Source organism: Miniopterus schreibersii (genome assembly GCF_964146895.1).
Source record: "Miniopterus schreibersii genome assembly, chromosome: 8".
NCBI classification, from domain to species: domain Eukaryota; kingdom Metazoa; phylum Chordata; class Mammalia; order Chiroptera; family Miniopteridae; genus Miniopterus; species Miniopterus schreibersii.
The window spans coordinates 68,247,436-68,269,617 of NC_138109.1; positions in this window are offsets into that span (position 1 = coordinate 68,247,436).

The window sequence follows — 22,182 nt, forward strand, 5'->3', positions numbered from 1 at the left end:
AAAAGGGTGCCAGGGGTGGAACAGGACAGGCAACCTCTCTGGGCAAGGTACAATTTGGCCACAGAGCCTAGAGAGGGCCCAATGGTGTTCCCCTTTTATGGGAGGAGCCTGCTCTAAGTATTTTCCATTCCTCCCTCCAGCCCAACTCCCCCCAACACACACAGACTGGCCTGTGTCTGTCCATCATTAATGATGCTCTCAAGGTGAGTTGAGCACATAAACATGACATATTCTCCTCATAATCAGTGACTTGTGACAGCCATGGTGTGGAGAGGAGCGGGGATGAGGCTTATTCAAGTCAGGGAATGGCCTTCAAGTATGATCCAGAAACTCATCTCTAAAGGGGCAGGCTCCGTGCTCCTCCAACCCTGAGAATCCACTTCTGTTCCTGGAATTTTCTGACGTTACTCTCTGCATATTCTCCTCTCAGACAGATAGTGATAGCGTAGTAGTTGTACGAGTTTCCTAGGGATGCTATAACAAAGAACGACAGACTAAGTGGTTTAAAACAATAGAAATTTATTCTCTCACAGTTCTGGAGGTTAGACGTCCAAAATCACAGTGACAGCAGGGTTATGCTTCCTTTGAAGGCTCTAGGAGGGAATCAGTTCTTCCTTGTGGTTTTTCTTTTAGCTTCCAGTGGCCTCAAGTTTTCCTTGGCTTGTGGTAGCATAACTCCAATTTTTGCCTATGTTTTCACATGACTTTCCCCTATGGATATTATTAAGATTACCCCCCCCCCATATAAGGCCTGGTTTAAATGTAGAAATTGTAGGATAGAAAATAAAACTTTTTCCTCTACCTTCTTAGGTCCAGTAGTTTGGGGCCTGCAAATTAAACTGACAAAAGCCATTAACAGGAGAATAAAACACAGTTTGTTTACACATGCTACATGCAAAAGAACTCAGTTATGCATAATTCAAGGGGTGGTTAGAATATGGGGTTTGTATACCACCTTAACAAAGGGTGATAAATTTATGGAGAAGTGACAAGACAAAGGAAAGGGTTTGGGCTCCTAAGGGTGGTAAATTGTAGGAAGGTGAATATGCTAGGGAAACTAATAGAAGATAGGAGTTATTTTAGTAAGATTTGTTTATGCAGACCTACCTTGGTACTGACTTTCTGTCTCTAGTGATAATGGTGGTTTTCCTCCTCCTGTATAGGGAAGGTAAGGGGGACACCTTTACAAAGGGAAATTTATGACCTACTTTTAAGCAGATAGAGGAAGAGAAGAAAAAGGAAAGAAAAGCCCAGCCAGGTGTGGCTCAGCAGTGGAGCGTCGACCTAGGATCCAGGAGATATGGTTTGATTCCTGGTCAGGACACATCCCCGGGGTTGTGGGCTCGATCCCCAGTCAGGGGTGTGCAGGAGGCAGCGGATCAGTCGTCTCTCTCATCATTGATATTTCTATCTCCCTCTCTTCCTCTCTCTGGAATCAAAGATATATTTTAAAAAAAGAAAAAAAGCTGCTTCTGCTTTTGTTACTGCCTAATTGCTTTCAGCTCAAAACAATTCATATGCCAAAGTGGCTTATTTGGGGGTAGCATATTCTGATCCCCTTCACAAGGTAATTGATGGAGCACATAAATTACGAGTATGTTTCTATTAGAATCATGGACTTCTACATATGAAAGGACTTGAAAAACAATTTCTATACACAAATATTAGAGGTGAGGGAACTGGGACCCAGGGACTTTAAGAAACTTGCTACTATTTCTCTCTTGCCTCATGTCCTTCATGGCTCCTCGTCATTACATACAGGGTGGGGCAAAAGTAGGCTTACAGTTGTATGTGAAACACACTTTATTCTTGTATTACTTATTATTTTTTAAATACATCATCTGTATTGTGTGTTCACCACCCCAAATCAAGTTATTATTTATTAATTATTGCAGAATATATTCTAAACATGGCGAACAAGTTATTCAGGTCTGTCTGCCTTTCCAGACTCATTTTCTACCTATTGACTTGTCTTTGGTTGCTCTCGTAAAAGCAAACTTCTTGTAATCCTTCTGTGAATATCATATTATTTTATGTCTTGGTGGCTATGCCCATGTAAGTTTTCCCCTGACTAACTTGTACTCAGAAGCTTTCTCCAATCCCTCAGTTGCTCTAAACCCCCACTACTCTGCCTTCACAGAACTTTGTGCACCCATCTGATATAGCAATTGAAATTAATGGAATCTCTCAAACTGCAAGTCCCTTTAGCTCAGGGGTCATGCCACATTTATTCTTATGACCCCAGACCTAGCACAGTGTCTGGCACATAATAGACACTCACCTAATGTTTATTAAATTAAAGTTGCTTTCACTCACAGGTTAATCTGTGGGTAAACATTTTGCCCTGTTTTTAAATTACTTGGTTGCCTCCTATTTAAGAACATGCAATTTCCTTCTTGAGCCAACAGACCACCTCATTAGGTTTCTCTTTCATGCATGTGTGTGTCTGTGAAGGGAATCATGCTTATGTTTCTGGCCATTTTAATTGGTCTACAACACAATTCAGTCCTACAGAGCACACCCAGGTGGGGAAGATCAGAAATTAGCATGAGGGTTCCACTATTTTTGATCATTTTGAGGAAACTGGTCTAATATTTCTTGTAAAGTCATGGTTTAGAAACAGAGAGATCTTATTACAAAATTCCCCCTCTTTTCTCTTGGCTTTATCATTAACTAACAGCTAAAACATAGGAGATGAACTTACCCTAATTACTGACAAAAAAGCACCTAAAATCCCTTCTAGACTAAACCTCATCATACTATCAATTCTAGAAAATACTTACTATCCTGAGACTTCAAAAGCTATGGTAGTAAGAACCCATAAAATTAGCACACAGTCTGAATGCTAAAAAGTTATTGAAATCTCAGTTTAATTTCAAGTAATTAATTTTTATTACCATTTTAAGATAACTGTTATCGAACTGCAGTCAAAAATTTAAAATAAGAGTAAGGTATTTCTAATTTTAACTAAAATATAGAAAACCAAATTGGAATCTAGAAATTACAATGTTTGCTTTGCTACATATACAGGGTAGCAAGAGCCTTCCTCCTAACTTAAGATACTCAGAAATTATTTTTAAACGAATGATTTATCACTGTCTCAGTTTTAACATTACTTCAATTGAGTAAAAAATAAAACTTTAAAAATGAAATGTGAAAGTGCTATAAAGTAAGGATGATTGAAAAATAATTTGGTATTGAGAAAATTTTCTAAATATGCCACAGAATGTTCAAGCAAATGTAAAGAAATTTTTTGTAAAGTGCGTGACAAGGTTAATGTTGATAATACACAAAGAACTCTACATATCAATAAGAAAAAGCAGAAGAGAAAAAAATGGCAAGGGATATAAGCAGGCAATTCACAAAAGAATAAAAAGATAAGCAATAATAATCACAAGGATACACTTAGTAGTGAGAGAAATGACTGTAATAATTGAAGAATGCAAATGAAACGTATTATTTCTATCATATTGTCAGCGATAAAAATCGAAAAAGTATGTTGAAGAAGTAGAAAAGTGAATATCATCATATATTTATTGCTTGCAGTTGGAATTTATCTCACCTTTCTGAATCCCAGTGGTACAATATTTATCAAAATTTAAAGTACATATTTTCATTGACCTCGAAATCTCACTTTTTTTTACCTTTAATTTTTAAATTTTAATTTTTTTAAATCCTCACCCAAGGAAATTTTTTTATTGATTTGAGAGACAGAGAGAGAGAAAAAAACATCGATATGAGAGAGAAACATCGATTGGTTGCCTCCTGTACATACCCCAACTGGGGACTCAACCTGCAACTTATGTATGTGCCCTGACCATAAACTGAACCCACAACCTTTGGTGTACAGGCCTACGGTCCAACCAGCTGAGCCATCCAGCCAGGGCCAAATCCCACTTTTTATATATTGTTTAATCACAAGTGCAAAGATGTGCCCATGAATGTTTACTGTATTATTTTAATTTCTCTATTTTTATTAAAATTATACATGCACATAATTTTAAGAGTGAAATAGTTCTACAAGGCTTGTTGCTAAAAACAGCAAACCCTGATCATCCCTACCTATTTCCTGCTCCACAGACACTTCCAACACTTTAGTTGATTATTTCAGTATTCATCTTCATAATTTTAAATAATAAGTTGCATGTTTATTTCTTGAGGTTTCAGTTTTAGGAATCATCAGTTGATTTCCCAGTAGGGGGCTGAGACCATAAGCTCCCTCCCTTTCACAGCCCAACCCCGGACACACACACACTCCTTGCCTTCTGAAGTTCCCAACAGTTTTAAACCATCCTTTAGTCTGGATCAATACTCAGTGTGTGCATTATTAGCAGTATGTAAATGTAACCATAACTCAGTCATACGATATCGTGTGATTAGTTTTCACTCCTTGCACAAAATGTGCTTTTCCTGTTAATAACTGCCTTTTCTGCCCCTCTTCAGTTTCATCTCAAACTTGCTTCATTGGTGTGTGCCAGCGGCCTGAGGGAAGCTCAGTGAGCACTGGGCGAAGGGCAGGGTGTCCCAGGCGCATGCTGCGGACTCTGACCGCACAGAAGGCTCTCAGGGGACACAGCAGTGACTCAGAGCAGGGGCCCGAGTTCTAGTTCTTCCACTGCCCAGCTAGTAAGTTACTTCACCTTGGTGAGGGGTAGCATCCTCACCGGAAAGATGGTGACAATATCAGCACCTACGTTGCAGTTTTATTGCGAGCAGTGATGATTAAATGAGTAGCAGTGTTGGACACGAAGTAAATACTTATTAAGAGCTGTTATTTTAATTATTCTATGAGAGTAAAAGTAGTAGGAATTTAGGAGGCTATTTCTCATCCAGAAATTTATTACTAACTTTTCCCCTTAATCTCTTTCCTGATTAAGCAATGCATACATATTCATCAATAGAAAACTTGAAGAGTATACTAAAGTATAAAGAAGCACAGAAGAAAACTTTTCATTATCCCACTACACAGAGGCAACTGCAATTAACCCTTTGGCATATATATATGTGTGAGAGAGAGAAACATAGATCAGCTACCTCCTGCTCGTCCCCCACTGGGGACCGAGCCTGAAATGCAGACACCTGCCTGACCGGGAATGGGACTGGCGACCTCTAGGTGAATGGGACTACGCTCAACCAACTGAGCTCACTGACCAGGGCTATGTTTTTTAATTTTTTAAAATTTGATTTTAGAGATTTTTAATGTTTTAAAACTTATTGATTTGAGAGAGAGAGAGGGAAGGAGAGAAAGAGAGAGAGAGAAACATCAGTTTGTTGTTCCACTTATTTATGCATTCATTGGTTGCCTCTTGTATGTGCCCTGACCAGGGTTTGAACCCACAACCTTGGTGTATTGGAACTATGCTCTAACCAACTGAGCTACCCAGCTAGGGCTCTTTGGTATATTTTGTACCAGTTGTGTTTTTTTTTGGTAAAAAGATTTTGTAATTTTCTTGATTACAATGATATTGCTTATACTACTTTGAATACTCTTTTGTGCATAACATGATATTAAAAGTTTCCCATGTCATCAAAAAAATTTTATTTGCATACTTTTTAAATAAAAATTGCATAGTATTCCACTGCATTGCTGTAGGGTGACGACAACCATCCCTGTTTGACTAGGCCTGATAGGGTTTCTGGACAAAGAACTTTTATTGGAAAGTCCAGGGCAAACCAGGATTGAGTTGGTTGTCCTACTTTTACACACCCTTTTAATTGGATTATTAGGTTTTCCCCCATTTTTTTAACTTTATAAACAGTACTGATGTGAATTTTTATAGCACTTAATTGTCATTCAAATTGTTTTTATAATAACTGCCCTCCTCCAACTTCTTGAGGTCAAAAGAACATATCTTTTGACTTAAATTTTTCTGTTTAACCCGCAGGGCCTGCCTGGAGCAGTTATGTAGATGCTCAATTAATTTGGTACCAACTAATTGACTGACTGACTGTTTATTGTAGATTGAATTGCATCTCCCCAAAAGATATATTGAAGTCCTAAACCCTGATTCTTGTGAATGTGACTGTTGCAGATGTAATTAATATGTAAGTTAAGATGAGGTCATACTGGATTAGGGTGATCCCTAAATCCAATATGTCTGGTGTCTATATAAGAAGAGAAGTGACACAGACACAGAGCACACAGAGAGGAGAATGCTATGTGCAGACACAGATGCACAGAGGAAAGACGGCCATATAATGACAAAGGCAGAGATTGGAGTGATGCAGCTGCAGGTCAAGTTTCTCAGTCCATTCGGGCTGCTATAGCCAAGCACCACAGATGGGGTAACTTACAGATAACAGAAATTTATTTCTCGCCGTCATGGAGGCTGGAAGCCCCAAATCAGGGGGCCAGCATGGTTGGGTGAGGGCTCTTTTCTGGGCCACTGGCTTCTCATTGTGTTCCCACATGGAGGAGCCTCTTTTATAAGGCACTAATCCCATACATGAGGGTTCTACCTCTATGATTTAATTACCCCCAAATCTCCATCTACTCATATTATCACCTCTGAGGGTAGGTGTTCCAACATTCATGGATTTTGGAGGGCACAAACATTCAGACCATAGCACCGAGGAACACCAAGTACCGCTGGCAGCTACCAAAAGCTAGGAGACAGCATGGCCTTGCTGACACCTCAGTTTCAAATTTCTGGCTTCCAGAACTGTGAGAGAATAAATTCTTGCTTTAAGCCAGTCAGTTTGTGGGATATTGTTACAGCAGACCTAGAAAACTAATAACACAGGTGCCCTGTGTGAAAATGGAAGACACTAATGTCATAAGCCTAGCAACATGCGTGTGACTGTGCAAGCAGAATGTCCCAAATTAGTCCTAGTCCATTTATGCTGCTATAACAGGATACCATAGACTGGGCAGCTTATAAACAGTAGAAATTTATTTCTTACAGTTGTAGGGGCTTGGAAGTCCAAGATCAAGGTGCTGACAGATGCGGTGTCTGGTTAGGACCTGTGTCCTAGTTCATAGATGGGCAACTGCCTTCTCACTGTGTCCTCACATGGCAGAAGGGAGGGGGAAGCTTTTGGGGGTCTCCTTCACGAGGGCACTAATCCTGTTCATGAGAGCTTCACCCTCGTGACCTAATCACCCCATAAAGCCCACCTCCTAATACCATCATCCTGGGGAATAGGTTTCAACGTATGAATTTGGGGAGGGATATAAACATTCAATTTATAGCAGTTGGTATTTTCCATTTCCTCCTTTGCTCCTAGCCTTTGATTTAAGAGGTATTTCATGTCCGCTCCTATTCTTGAAGTGGATCTCCCTAAAATGAGGACAAAAAATAAATTAATTGCCCATAACAGACTTTTAATAGTCTAAAATGATTTATGACTTTTTTTTCCTCTGGATGTTCCCTTATATTAATTACGAAGGCTCCCCAAATATTGCTAGTCTTACAGTTTTGTATTTCATGAGTGACAATAATTGATGGGTCCTATGGGTATTGGCTGTGTTCTGGAAGCTTTTCTCAAGGTAGTGAGACACTTTGCTATTCTGATAAATTCTCTCAGCATCCTCTTGCTTTCCCTGAGCACATCTGAAGCGCCTCTTGCTCACATCTTGTATATGGAGTCTTACTGAATAACAAATAACATGTTGGCCTATCTTTAAGAGTTTGATGAAAACATGTTAAAGGAGTAGACAAAGGGGGACTATTTTCCTCAATCTTGTCCCCCAGTTAATCAGCAGTAAAAGTTCAGCCCTTCCCTCACCCATCTTGGTCTTGAAGACCACCTATGTAGGATCACTCGCTTTCCACAAAAACACAATTTGACCTCACCTTTGTGGTCTGCTTTAAATTTTTTAATAAAATATTAATGCTACACAATATTTCAAAGATGTGGTCAAGACCTCTGCCCAGAACATCTGAGAACATAAATCATGCGAGGCATGTGCTGGGCCATCCTATCTATTTTTAGGATGGACATTATGGAACTTTCCTTAGTTGCTTATTCTAGTGTTAAATGACCATTACCATTAGTAGGTCTAATCTGTGTCTTCTTACCATCTTTGTGGAATTTAAAGGTGTTTTTTTTTATTTGTTTTTATCTTTGCTTTATTAGTGCTTTATTTAAAAAATTATAGTTTTGTAATTTTGGAAGAGTAGAGCTGGTGATTGAAGTCTGGGGAGAAGGCAGGAGAAATCAAAACACTTGGGAGACATATTAGTTACATTATTCTTTGGTTTAGAATACTGTGATTTGCATTTCCGTTTCTATAGAGCAATCATAGATTAGAGCTTCAATTGTTTAAGAATTCTTGCCATTCTTTGAAACGGCACGTGTTAAACATAAATGATTCTTAGAGACAAAGAAAACATTGTATGAGGACTGGATGCCAAGAGTACATGGCCTTCTCTGACGAGGTCAATTATGTTTTAAAAGGAACAGAATATTTTGTAACATTTGTTCTTCTAATGTGCTCCCTGACAGAACCAATCCAGGATGTACAAAAGAATTTTAAAAAGCAGCTGTATTACTATAATTTGTCAGCAAATGGATTATGTAAAGTCTTTTATCCAATCAGGATTGTAGGGAAAATGCCTTAGTCCCTGCTGATCAAAATAATAACATTAATCAGTAGTGATTTCTGTGGTGATCAAGATGCTGCTTCTCCAAGAGGAACAGGTAAGCCGCTCCCCTGTACAAAGACCAGCACTATCTCCAAGATGAACTCAAAGGTCAGAACCTATTTCTGTCATAGAGATCAGCGCTTCTCTGCCCAAGCCCACCCAACACTTTATCCTGTGTCTTCTAAGAAAAGGGATATTCTTCTTCTTAATCACAATACTATTCTCATTTCCAAGGTCATTAACATTTACTTAATAATTATCATCTAATATGTAATCTATATTTAAATTATCTCAGTGTAACCCCAAATATCTTTTTTATAGCTTCTTATTCCTGATCTAGAATTTAAAGTTCCCATATTACATATGGTTATTCTTACTTATTTTATTATTATTATTTTAAAAATATATCTTTATTGATTTCAGAGAGAGGAAGGGAGAGGAAGAGAGTTGAAACATCAATGATGAGAGTCATTGATCTGCTGCCTCCTGCATGCCCCTGACTGAGAATCGAGCCCACAACCTGGGCATGTGCCCTGACCGGGACTTGAACTGCAATCTCCTGGATCCTAGGTCGATGCTCAGCTGCTAAGCCATACCCGGCCAGGCTATTCTTATTTATTTTAAAAATCAAAATGAGTTTAAGCAAATTGTTTGCACCCATGATTGAGAACTCTTTTGTGAACATCTTGACTTTTTCTGAGGTGGGACCTCCTTGGGTTTGGAAATAAAACTCTATTATACCTATTATATTACAGTGGCAAGAGAACTGGGCTAAGCATTAAGCATTCTGGATTCCAGGCCTTGTCCTGCCACTAATTGTCTGAACAGTCAGGTAAGTGACTTTGTCCTTCTGGGCCTTGTTTTTCACCTGTAATAGGTGTACGGTGTGATAAGAAACAAAGGGTTTAGAGGCCCAGTTTTGGTCTTGGTTCTGCACTAATTGTGTGACCTTGAGCACACCTCTTTCCTTCCCACTCATTTATGAACTGATTTGAGAAATTTGTCCTGAGTGCTTATCAGGGGCTCATGTGAATAGCACAGATTCAGTTTCTGTCCTCACAGAGCTTAGTGTCATTCAAGAGGCAGACATTACACACATAGTCATATCCATGGACTTCCCTGCTTATAGGAGCCAGTAAATTCCTTTAAAAAAATTTAATTTAAGCCCTGGCCAGGTAACTCAGTTGGTTGTAATGTGGTCTGGATATGCCAAGCTTGTGGGTTTGATCTCAGGTCAGGGTACATGCAGGAATCAACCAGTGAATGCATGCGTGAATAAATGGCACAACAAATAGATGTTTCTCTCTCCCTTCCTCTCTCAATCTAAAATCAATCAATAAATAAAAATTTAAAAAAATTTAATTTTAGCCCTGGCTGGTGTGGCTCTGTTGACTGTCATCCCATGCACTGAAAGTTGTTGGTTTGATTCCTGGTCGGGGCACGTGCCCAGGTTGCAGGTTTGATCACCAATCAGGGTACCGATCAATGTTTCTCTCTCACATCGATATTTCTCTCTCCCTCTGTCTGTCTCTCTCAAATCAATAAAAACATTAAAAAAAATAATTTTAACTGGGATTTTAATATTTGAACCAAGAGAGTCATGATTACAACAGTGCTTGTAGACATCTCACTTAATCCTTCAACACTTCTGTGAACTGCATTTTAGCCATGATTTATAGATAAGGAGACTGAAATTTAGGGAGGTGAAATATCTTGCTTAAAATCCCTTGGGCAGAGAGTTTATCTAACTCTAAATCTGAATTCTTATTCTTGTTCTGTGACAGTTATACTTTTATTCTATTTTAAGTAATTGTTTTAAAAATTTCAGTTTTGTTGATGAAATTTATTTACTGCTTCTTAATTCAAATGTTAACCAATCCCTAGCATAATGATACCTCCTTTTTACTTTATCAAAAGGTGCCAGGGGTGGAATAAGACAAGCAACCTCTCTGGGGATTTTAGTACAGCGTTTGTAGACATCACTTTGTTTAATCCTTCAGCAGTTCTTGTGGCCTTGTGATGAATTTTGGCCACAGGAAGTGCTGTTTCTGGGATGCATCCTTACAGTGTCCTTACACCTTCCTCTACTCTGTGGCTTGTTACAAGAACTTGGCAGTGAGTCATCATTGGCCACATGGGCAGGGCAACATCTGGGGGTGCATGGGATGGTAACTTGGTCTCCCCTCCACCCCTTACTGCCTATAGTTGTGCTTATATCTGAGAGAGAAATAAACTATTGTCTTGTTTAAGCCATTTTGGACAGGCAGGGTGGGGGTAAGATGAATCTCTGTTACATATAGTTGAACTTAAATCCTAAGCAATACAGTGTGCCTATCAAAATATTCAAATAGAATAAAAGGGAATATAATGAAATTATCATGCACATGCCTCAGAATTGCTTTTAAGACACCATGATAACCAGAACTGAACACCAAACTTCAAGTGTAACCTTACCACTCTTTAAAACAGGGATGGGGAACCTTTTTTCTGCGGAGGGCCATTTGGATATTTATAACATCATTCAAGGGCCATACAAAATTACCAACTTAAAAATTAGCTATGAAAAAAGCTCCTAGATTTATTGAATTTTGAGTCCTGCCTGCGGTTGCCTTGGCAGGGCCAGACCAAATGATTTCAAGGGCTGCATACGGGCCTGGGGCCAGACGTTCCCCACCCCTGCCCTAAAAGATTAGGACCAGACTGCCCTTTGCTCTAGTCATTGCATCTTCATTAGTGTATTTGGGGACATTACTCACTTGGTAGGCTGCCAGTTGATATTGCTGACTTTTTGTATTGCTCTATGACATCAAGGCCACTTCAAGCTACCTCCATTGACTGAGCCTTGTCGCAGGATTTCAGGTCCAGAGCTCTGGTTTTATAGAATTTTCGGATTTGTGAAACATCTTACCAAGCAAAACAGAAGCAACGGAGGTCACATATCCCCACCTTACTGTGCCCACCATTGTGATAACTAAGATCATGTATATAGAGGTCATCATGCAATTCCTGCACATAGTAGGCATTCAGTATTTTTTTTTAAAAATATATCTTTATTGATTTCAGAGAGAGGAAGGGAGAGGAGAGAGAGAGATAGAAACATCAATGATGAGAGTCATTGATCGGCTGCCTCCTGCACGTCCCCAGATGGAGCCCGCAACCCGGGCATGTGCCCTGACCGGGAATCGAACCCCGATCTCCTGAGCCATGCCCGGCCGGGCGGCACTCGGGCAATGTTAGTTCTTTTTCCTTTCCCTTCATTTTACAGAGAAGGGAGTTGAGCCCACAGCGGTGAAGTAATTGGCTCAGAGTTAAATAGTTTAGTCACAGAAGAGACAGGCTCTGCGTCTTCTGGTCCAGTGACTCCTTTTCTTCTACAGCATTGGAAACATGGGATGTAGGACTGACCCTTGACCCTAACAGTAATATGTTTACAGAGAACTTTTTATTATTCAAACGCATACAAAAGCACAGAGAATGGCAGTGTGAGCCCTGTGTGCCCATCACTCAGCTCTAAAAATGATCAATTCTTTGTCAATCTTTTTTCATCTTTATCCACCTATATCTCCCTCTCCCACAGAGTATTTTGAGGCTAATTCTAAACACACTATCAAATTCTGACTGTATTTTTCATGAAACTCTTTTTCATGTGTTTAATCTCTAGAAAAGGTGCATATTAGATCCTCCAAGCACCCATGATATTTGCAGGCCTTAGAATCGTGCTGAGGTACATAAATAACATCTGATTTGCCTTAATCTCTAGATTTCTTCCAATTTTTGTATCTCTGCTGGTTTCCATGCCTTTGCATTGTCATTTCCAACCTGTCTCCATCATTGTTTGTATCCAGCCCTTAATAGCAGCCTTTGTGTTTTCTTTGTGTAGTTTTACTTCTCTTCTTTCTTCCAAAAGCTATCAGTTCTTCAAGACCCATTTCAGGAACTCTGTCCTACTAAAACCATTTTAGATGATCTCACCCTTGGATTGTGATGGAGTTTCTGGTCCCAGCACAGTTATACACTTATTCTTATTTAATTGTTTCATATGTATCAGTTTCACCTACTTAACAAAATTTCAGGTGCCTTGATGGCTAGAATTGTCAGAACTCTCTCTGTCTTTTTTTTTAAATTTCCTCTCATTTCTCCTGCCTCCTTCCCAAGGTTACTGTCAATGGAGAGCTAATACTAAATTGCTCATCAGTGTGTTGATTAATCTTTGCACACTCACATTTTGGGTCAATCATACCCTCTTACAGTGATATAGTTGAACCTATGTAGTCGTATTGCCAAAAAAATATCAAATTTAAATCTGATCTGTTTTCCTGATCCAACTTGCAGTTTTCCAGAAGACAGAGAACACAGGACTCCACAAAGGTGCAAACAGCAAAATCTGGACTGCGGAAAACTACAGGAAAACTTCTTCAATAAATAAATTGCGATGAGTGAAAAACAGACGGAGGTGGAACATAAAGATTTAAAGCGACCTGACAACCAACCACAGTGTGTGAACCTCACGCAGATTCTGATCCAAGCAAACAAACTGAACAAAATTTATGACATTTATGTGATAATTAAACACTTAATAAGTACTTTATGATGTGAAGATTTTTATATTTAATTTACCATTTAAAAAATTGTGGTAAAATACATACACCTAACATAAAATGTATCACCTTAACCATTTTTAAATGCACAGTTCATTAGCACCGAGCACATTTACATTGCTGTGCGGCCATCACCGCCGTCAGAACACAGAACTCTACTCATCTTGCAAAACTGAAACTGTACCCATTAAACCATAATTCCCATTCCCTCCTCCCTTAGCCCCAGGCAACCACCATTTCACTGTTTTTCTCTATAAATTTTAGTACTCTAGGAACCTTGGATAAGTGGAATTACATATTTGTCCTTTTGTGAATGGCTTATTTCATTTAGCAAACTGTCACTTGATTTTTTTAGGGAAATAATTGTTTTGTATTTGGTAATAATGAAAAGAACCTTTCTTTTTTGGATATACACGCTGAAATATTTATGGATGAAATGATAGAAAGTCTGGGATTTGCTTCAAGACAGCACAGCGGCAGGGAGTGGATGGGGGTGCAGCTGAAATAAGATTGGCTGTAAGTTATTAACTGTTGTAGCTGGGTAATAAGTACATAGGGAGTCATTATAAGATTATGAGGCGGTTATTATAATATTATGTCGATTTTGATCTATGTTTGATATTTTTCATAATGAATTGTTAAAAAATGAAAAAGTATCTGTAAGGGAATGTGTCGGTCCTTTAACACTTCTCTGTCTTCTGCTCTCTGCTCTTTGGCAGTGAGGACGCTGTGGTCCAGGAGGTGACAACCTCTGTTCTCCGTCGGCCAGGACGGGAGCCTGTGCAGAACTGTTGACACTGGCACTTTGTGCCCAGTGATACACTGCTAAGGCTGCATATAAATCAGGTATTCCTTAGCCACTCTTGTTGATAGATTGATCTGGCTCTGCCGTCAGAATCCAGGGAGGTGTTTAGAATCCAGACACACAAAGTCAAGGGATTTGTCCTTGTGCTTGTTCCTCGCATGCACGGATTTACTCAGCATTACCCGGTAGCCTGAGCTTACAGCCCCCCCTCCCCACGGAAGAATGCGAGGTGACCCTCCCAGCACACCCCATCTTGGGCTTGTCCACTGTCAGGGGGCTGCAGCTTGGGGAGCGGAGGGGAAGGCTGGTATAAAACAGCTTCATTGTGTTAAGCTCCGTAAGAGGCCGGCTCATCCTCCTGGGGACTAGAAAGTAAATTGCTTCCCTTTAGGAGTTGAATTAACTCTTTCGGGCCAATAGAATTAGTTTAGTAATGACTATCCCGTTGCCTGAGGATTTCCCCAAATGGTGTTTTTAATGAGCTGTGTCTACCCATTGCTACCAACGCCACAATTTAATGGAATTGACTGGTAAACTCCGGCAACAACAGGTCTGACTAATTTTTTTTCTTTCTCAGAATACACCAGGTGTTCTCGCGAAGGGATCAATTGACGGCTTGTTTCGGAACTGAGAAGGCACAGCCTCATTAGGGGCGCGGGTAGGTGAGCCCGCGAAGCCTTATTCATTTCAGAGCCAGGCCTGTCGGCTCTCGGCCCCAGCCCATCAGCCGCTCTTTTGTGTTGCTATCAAGTCTTAGTTCCTTGTTTCTAATTTGCTACATAATTTCTCTTCAGGCTTACAGCTTCGGAGAAAAGGAGTAACAGTAAGCAAGTTTTAACTGACAGGTTTTGAAACCTGAAAGTTAAACATCTAGACAGGTTAGCAGTTGCATTGAAAAAGCTTTAAAGAAGAGCGCAGTTGATTTCCAACTTTGCAGGTGGCTGTGTTTGTAACTGAACAGCTCTGAAATTTGAAGACAAGGTCTCCTTTTATTTGCAAATATCTCATCTCCCCCAGCAACACAGAAGGTTGGAGAAATAGGAAAAACAAGAAATCATATTTTTTTCCTTTAAAGCAATCTTGGAAAGTTTTAAGGACTTCTCCCGCCTTCTTTTAAGCAGAAAAGTAATGATCTTGTCTGCAACTGGCCTTTTAAAGAAAAGCTGCTCAAGACGGGAGAATTGATGCCTGAAGTAGGTTAGTCAATGGCTCCCATTTGAGAGATACATTTACTCAGCGAGACCATGGGGTGCCATTTAGTAACCTGGAGAGATAATTAAACCAAATATTAAACCCTTGAAAGAGTTAACTCCTCTCTAAAGTCCACACAGTTTATTTCTAGAGAGTTGTTATGTTTGCCTCAGCCACCTCCCCCGCTCCAGGACACAGCCCTGTGTCCCCAGGCCCTCCTCTGCGTGGAGGCTGTGCAGCTGGAATCAAACAGGTGGGACTTCCAAAAAAATTAAGTGTCTTCAGAATCACGGTTCCCCCAAGGAGGCGACAGTCTGCTGGATGTGAGCACACGGATTTGTCATTTGTGAAGCTGCCATGTGCTGGTTAATTCTTAATAAAATCATAGGTCCATAGCCTTGGCGGGGTGGCTCAGTTGGTTGGAGCATCGTCCTGTACACCGTGGGTTTGATTCCGGTCAGGATTCCTCTTTTCTAAAATTGATAAAGCCCTATCTTCGGGTGAGGGTTAAAAAAAAGCGAAACAAAACAAAAAACCCCTACATGTCCATAAACTCAGAGGGCACTGCGTGGCTCCTTGGAGCTTTAGCTTTGGAGTCAGGCACGTTCCAGTTCAGATCCTGGCCTTCCTAGCTGGGAGACTCTAAGCTTTAGTTTCTCTGTAACGTGGGGTTGATAGGACTACATACCTCTGGGAGGGCTCAGTGATGCTGCGGTTCATGGGGTGAGTTCTCAGTCGGTGTCAGCTATTGCGGTTATTACTGTTATTATTACAAAGTGCCCCCCCCCCCCGGCCCTGCCTCCTTCTCTTCTGGATGAAATCCTCGTATTTCTCTGTGTAGTCTCTACAAATTCCTTCTCACTAGTTCCTATCATACTTTGTAGGTGCCATAATTAAAGCCCTTAGCAGATTGTTTTAAAGCTGCTTGTTACCCTACCTGGACAGTTGTTGTAAGAATTAAAGTAATGTATGTGCCTGGCACAGAGGAGGCAATCAGTGGAGTGTAACTTCATTTTACTTGTGCAGTACCTGGCTCAGTAGGCGCAATTTTATCCAACAAATGTTCACTGAATGCCTACTGTAAGCAATTATCTCAGGCAACCCTTAAAACAATTCCAGGGAAGTAGATCCTTTTACCTCCCGGTTTCACAATGGAGCAGGAGGTTTGCAGTGGCCAAGTGAGTTGCCCAAAGCTAACTAAAAGTAAGGATGTAGAGCTGGGACTCAAGCTCAGGCCTGTCTGTGAGAGCTGGGATGATATGTTATCTATCTTTGCATTCTTAGCACCTAGAATAGTACCTAATGCCTGGGAAATGCTCCACAAATATTGCAGGACTGCATGGGAGTTGGCTCTCATTCTTCACCCTACCGAGCTAGAGAGGACCAAAGTGGGTTTTAGTTTAGCCCCTGTACTGGTCATTTGGCTGGTTGTGCTCAGATCCAGTCTTCATACTTCCCTGTTCTGCTCTGGATTATGCACAAGGGGCTGATCTGCAAATGGCATTTCCCAGACTCCCTTGCCAACTGGCTTCCACTTAGGTTCAGCCAGTGGGAGGTTGCCCTGTAGGAGCTGCAACCATGGAGTTGGTGCAGCCATGGCCAAGCATGCTGCCTGAGACAGACAAAGGGGGAAAAACACTCTGACTTCTCCCTTTCCTCCTGCTCCCCAGTCTCTGTCCAGTGCCTCCCGTTGACTACACCTAGCTGGATGCCAGTTGGCAAGGGGCATGAGAAATGGACTTTGTAACAGGCCAGTTTTGGTGATGCAGAACAGAGGGGCAATGAACGGACCTGAGAGCAATCAGGCAAACTCTCCCACCTTGTCTCTAGGTCAAAGTTTCTTCCAATCAGGAACTTTGCTCAGGTACAGATGGTCCTAAACTGGGAGTGGCTATTTGGAAAAGCAGATGGTGGGTGTAGGGGGTGGGGGTGGGGAGCAGAAAACCTGTCTTTTTGTGTTCTGTTATTGGCATACTTAACTTTTGCTGGTTGATTGGGGCTTATGGAGCAAGTCAAAATATATCTTAATATGTGTTTTTAACTTTCACATTTAAAAAAATGCCCTGTGAAAAATGGCCACTTATCTTGAAGATGTATTTACTTAAGACTTCCACTAGAGTGGCCACGGGAACGTTGTTCATGGATTTGTGGCAGAATGAGACTTGTCAATAGCTGGCTTAATAAATATGGATTAAAAGGATATCCAATATCTGCTGTAAACCCACAAAGGAATATAAATTTGCAGCAAGAGATCAAGACTCTAATGAAGGCAGCAGGAGACGTCTTTAAAGAGAATTCCCTGTTGTAACTTGATGATGAAAACCAGTCTTAACTGTGCATTTAATTTCTTTTGTGGGTTCAAAGCACATCCCTAAAGTTTTATTCCAGGAAGGTTAATCATGATAGTCTATGGAGCTATAAAGCTCCTAATATTGGGTAGAGTTAGTAAAAGATACTTGTGCGAATAAAACATTTTGCTTATTTTAAGTGAGGTGTTATATTAAAAAAAAAGAATCTGAAGAATTACCATCTTTGTAGATCCCATGGAAAAAACAAATGTGGGAAAATACATGGGATTCATAGCATGTATTTGTAAAAACAAAAAAACGAAAACCTTTCTCACTCTCAAAAAGGCCCATATTTTCTTAGCGAAATTCTGTGCATTGAATAGGGAAGGAATCTTTTTATATAAAAAGGAAAGAAAAAGAAGGAAGAAACAAAGGAAGGAAGGAAGGAAGGAAGGAAGGAAGGAAGGAAGGAAGGAAGGAAGGAAGGACAAAACTCTTTCCTTGGTGAGGTGGCAAAGACCTATTTAACGTAGGACAACATTTTAGAGGCACATGGCAGGTCCATAAAACTTGTGCACTTTTTCTTTCCTTTTTTCTCATTGATTTTCCCTTTTGGCCTTCTCTGTGCCTTCCAAGACTGGCTTAACTTGTCAAAAAAGCCGTGCTTTATGAGTATTTACCTTTGATTCCACATACAACCCCAGGCCCACACAGTCTATTTTTGCTTTCCCTTTATTTCTCTCTAGTTCTAACCAGAAGTTCTCACACTTCACTATGCAGACTGAAATGAGACTTTTGGTTACAATTCAGATTCCTGGGCTCCAGGGGCACCCAGGATTCTGATTCAGTGATTCTGTGTGGATCACTGAATCTGAGCTTTAACCAACACCATACGTATTTCTGTTGTAGGTGTTGAGTGTGCTCTTAGGTCATCAAATAAGACATGACTTTCCTCTGGGTTATTCCATTTTATTGAGAGAGGGGCGAATCTTTAATTGTGAGACTCTAGGCCTCAGCCGTCCTGTGTCTGGAGTTTCCAGGAGCATAGCTTCCTGACAGATGCTGCTGTCAGGCCTGCGGTTCTTGCTTCTCCTGTTGCTCCTCCCTCCCCCATAGCAGTGGGGTGCAGTGGGGTGCAGTGGGGCGCAGGGGGCCACTGGAGGTCTAAGGGGATCATCCATCTCTGGTTTGCAATTCAGGGACTTGGAGAGACCATGATCCTCACTCTTTGGCAGACTACTTTCCAGCTTTCTTAGTGTTCTTTTATTTTTATTTTTAATTTTTTATTAAATACATATTTATTGATTTCAGAGAGAGGAAGGGAGAGGGAGAGAGAGATAGAAACATCAATGATGAGAGAGTCATTGATCGGCTGCCTCCTGCACGCCCCGTACTAGGGATCGAGCCCCCAACCCGGGCATGTGCCCTGACCGGGAATCAAACCGTCATCTCCTGGATCCTAGGTCGATGCTCAACCGCTGAGCCACGCCTGCTGGGCCAGCTTTGTTAGGTTTTTAAAATTTAAGGCAAATTGAAAAGTATTAAAACCTGTACTCAGAATTTGCCTCACATATAAGAAGTTACTTTTGTGGCGAATTGAGGGGATTGACTCCAGTTTCAAAAGTGGCTCCCCCACCGTCTGTCAACGTACCTGAAATTCTGCCATTACAAATGGCAACGGCCTTTGGACCCTGGGAAACTGTTAGGCCTCAAAAGCTAGCTACAATGCACATACTTCTGGGTCAATATCACCTTAAATTGCAGTCAGTGAACATTTTGGTGACAGTCTCAGATGATTGAAACTAGTGACCAAAAAAAAAAAAAAGTGGGGAGAGGGGCTGGAGAAAGGAAAGTTTTGCTGGAGGCTGGCTATGCTCCCAGGTGAGAACATCACCCTTTCTCCTTACTTACTCTAACCACTTGAACTCTAAGCAAATAAAAAACATTAAATCGAAGGGGGAAAAACCCCCACGAAGTAGGAGTGGCTCTTGGGATGAATTTCAGACAAACAGAAATAATCCCTACAACACTGCAAATCAACATTCCAAAACCTGAATACATTGAAGAGTGGAAATGTATTTTTATTTTGTATGTTACTTGACATCAATGCACAATAAAGTAACAGTAGACATATTTTTATATGACATAGTACAGATTGAAATCAATTTAAAATGTCGCTTTAAAATATTGAAGGCCACTGTATTAAGTTTGAAACATTAGGTGAAAGTATTCAATATATTTTAAAATTCTGAAATGATAAAGGAGAACTTTCAGCACAGAAGTATGTATTTGAGTCATGAAGTTGTATTAAATTAGGCTAAAACTTTCTAAGATTCTGAAAAATGGTCTTCTTTTGAACAATTATAGAAATAACTTCTTTGAGGAGTCACAGATCAGCCTTTGTTTTTGTCTGTATTCTCTTTCCTGCTTATTTCTCACTTACTTCAGTCAGCAGGTGCTCTACGAAAGTTACTCCTGGTGTGTGTGCACAGGAATGTGATCTCTGAGCTGAGAACGTAAGACCGCCTCTAGGATGAGCTTGTCCTCTAGGGGTCCGAGGCTGCTGGTGACATTGAGGACTCTTATGACTTCTCCGACTTTGGATGCCTTGATCTCCCCACTGATAAAGTGGAGATAACAATGCCCATTATTCAAAAAGAATTCATAAGATAGCATCTATAACCTTTCCTGAAGTCTGGGATCAGAGCATTTTATAAGTGCCATTGTTTTTGTTCTCATTAGCATTATTGTAGTTATACCTGGCGTCTTTAATCTAGTTTTAGGCCCTCTAGAATGCAGCTATTTTATAAGAAGAGGTGGGTTTTACCATTTACTCTGTGACAAGGGGAAGGGAAGGGAAAGTGCCCCCCCCCCAAAAAAAGTAAAAATATGAACTATCTTGCCCTGCCGGGCGTGGCTCAGCGGTTGAGCATTGACCTAGGATCCAGGGGATCGAGGTTCGATTCCCAGTCAGGGAACATCCCCGGGCTGTGGGCTTGATCCCCAATGACTCATCATTGATGCTTCTGTCTCTCTCTCTCCCTCTCCTTTCCTCTCTCTGAAATCGATAAAGATATATTTAAAAAAAATAAAAAGAACTATCTTATAGCAAATTGAGACTTGCTGTTAATGTTATCTTCAACTTTAGTGAAAATCATTTTAGTAGAATCTCTTTTGATAGTTTAAAATTTTTGTGTGTCATTTAAAAAATATATATAATTGATTTTAGAGACAGGAAGGGAGACAGAGAAAAAGAGAGAGAGAACATTGATATGAGAGAGAAACATTGATTGATTGCTTCCTGCACGCACCCCGACCAGGGATCCAAACCTGCAACCTGGCTATGCATGTGCCCTGACTGGGAAATGGAACCAGGAGTGTAGGGGAGGATGCTCCAACCAACTGAGCCACACTGGCCAGAGCTGTATCATTTTTTAACTGCACTCTCTAGCACTTGTTTTACATTGAAACAAAAGTTGCCAAACTGTAAGATATGTTGAAAATGGCCAATTCTTATTCAAGGAATTAAGGCTGCAACAATCTGAGCTATGCCTGTTGCATCTAATCAGATGGGGGTGTCCTCCCAAGACTATTTAGGGAGCTTGCTTTCTCACTGTTTAGGCTCTGAGCTATGACAATAATAAGTGCAAACAAGTGTTAACCTTGGATCCGTTTTCTGATACTCCATCCAAATCACCCAGTGTGTGCATTTTGCTTGGAGAACTGCACACTTTGCAGCAGGCACTTGCACATTTATACGCGTGCATGGCCTTAATGGGAAACATTTGAGTCTGGTTGCAAAGATTTGCTCAGTGTGAAATCTGTTCCTAACACAATGGTCAGATTGAAAGGAGTTTCATTACATGGCTGGGCATTTCTTCTTTCTTTGGGGAATATAAAAGGTGAATGCAATACTTTCCAGTTTAAAGTTACCACAAAACTTCATAATCTTAACCTCAAAATCTACTCCTAAATTTATACAGAGAACCAGAGGCCTGGAGCTGGCTGCAACTGCCTGCTTGATCTTGGTTAAGTTCCAAAAAGCCAGGGAGAGTTCAAAGCAGGGCCAGGGGCAACTCCACACTTTATTCCACACTCCCCTTTTTCGTCCCTCTTTACTCAGGCTCTATTCTCTGGTATGAACTACAGCATACATACATTTCAATAACCCTGGACACTGTGGATTCTAGAACAATGAGGAAAGCATCTTTCCTTATTGATACTGACAGGACCTCTGGTCAGAAAATGTCCCTCAACAGATGTTAGAGAATGTGGTCATAAACCAGAAAGATATCTGTTACAACTTTTAAGGCTGTCTTATTTCTAGCTCTCTAAATTCCCCTGGATAAGGTGTAATTTCGCCCCCCTTTTTCTGCGGAAACCCCTCTTGAGGGTTTAGGATACAGGAAAAGCAGTTATGGCTTTAGATAAGTTACTGGCTTTGCTTTTGCATTAGTCACCCCTTCCCCATCTTTTGAGAAAAAAATGAAGAGAGAACATAAAGAACAATTATGAAGCGATACCAGCAATGAGATAAGAATGCATTCTTTAAATTTGTTATTCAAGGTACTGTATTTGGAAATTGAATAATGCCAATTTGTTTTCAATATAAGCACTCTGGATGTTATTTTAGTCTAATCATTTTGTTGGAAGAGGGTTTTAGATGATTTTAACTCTGGCTAATGAATATATCCATTGATAGTAAAAATAAT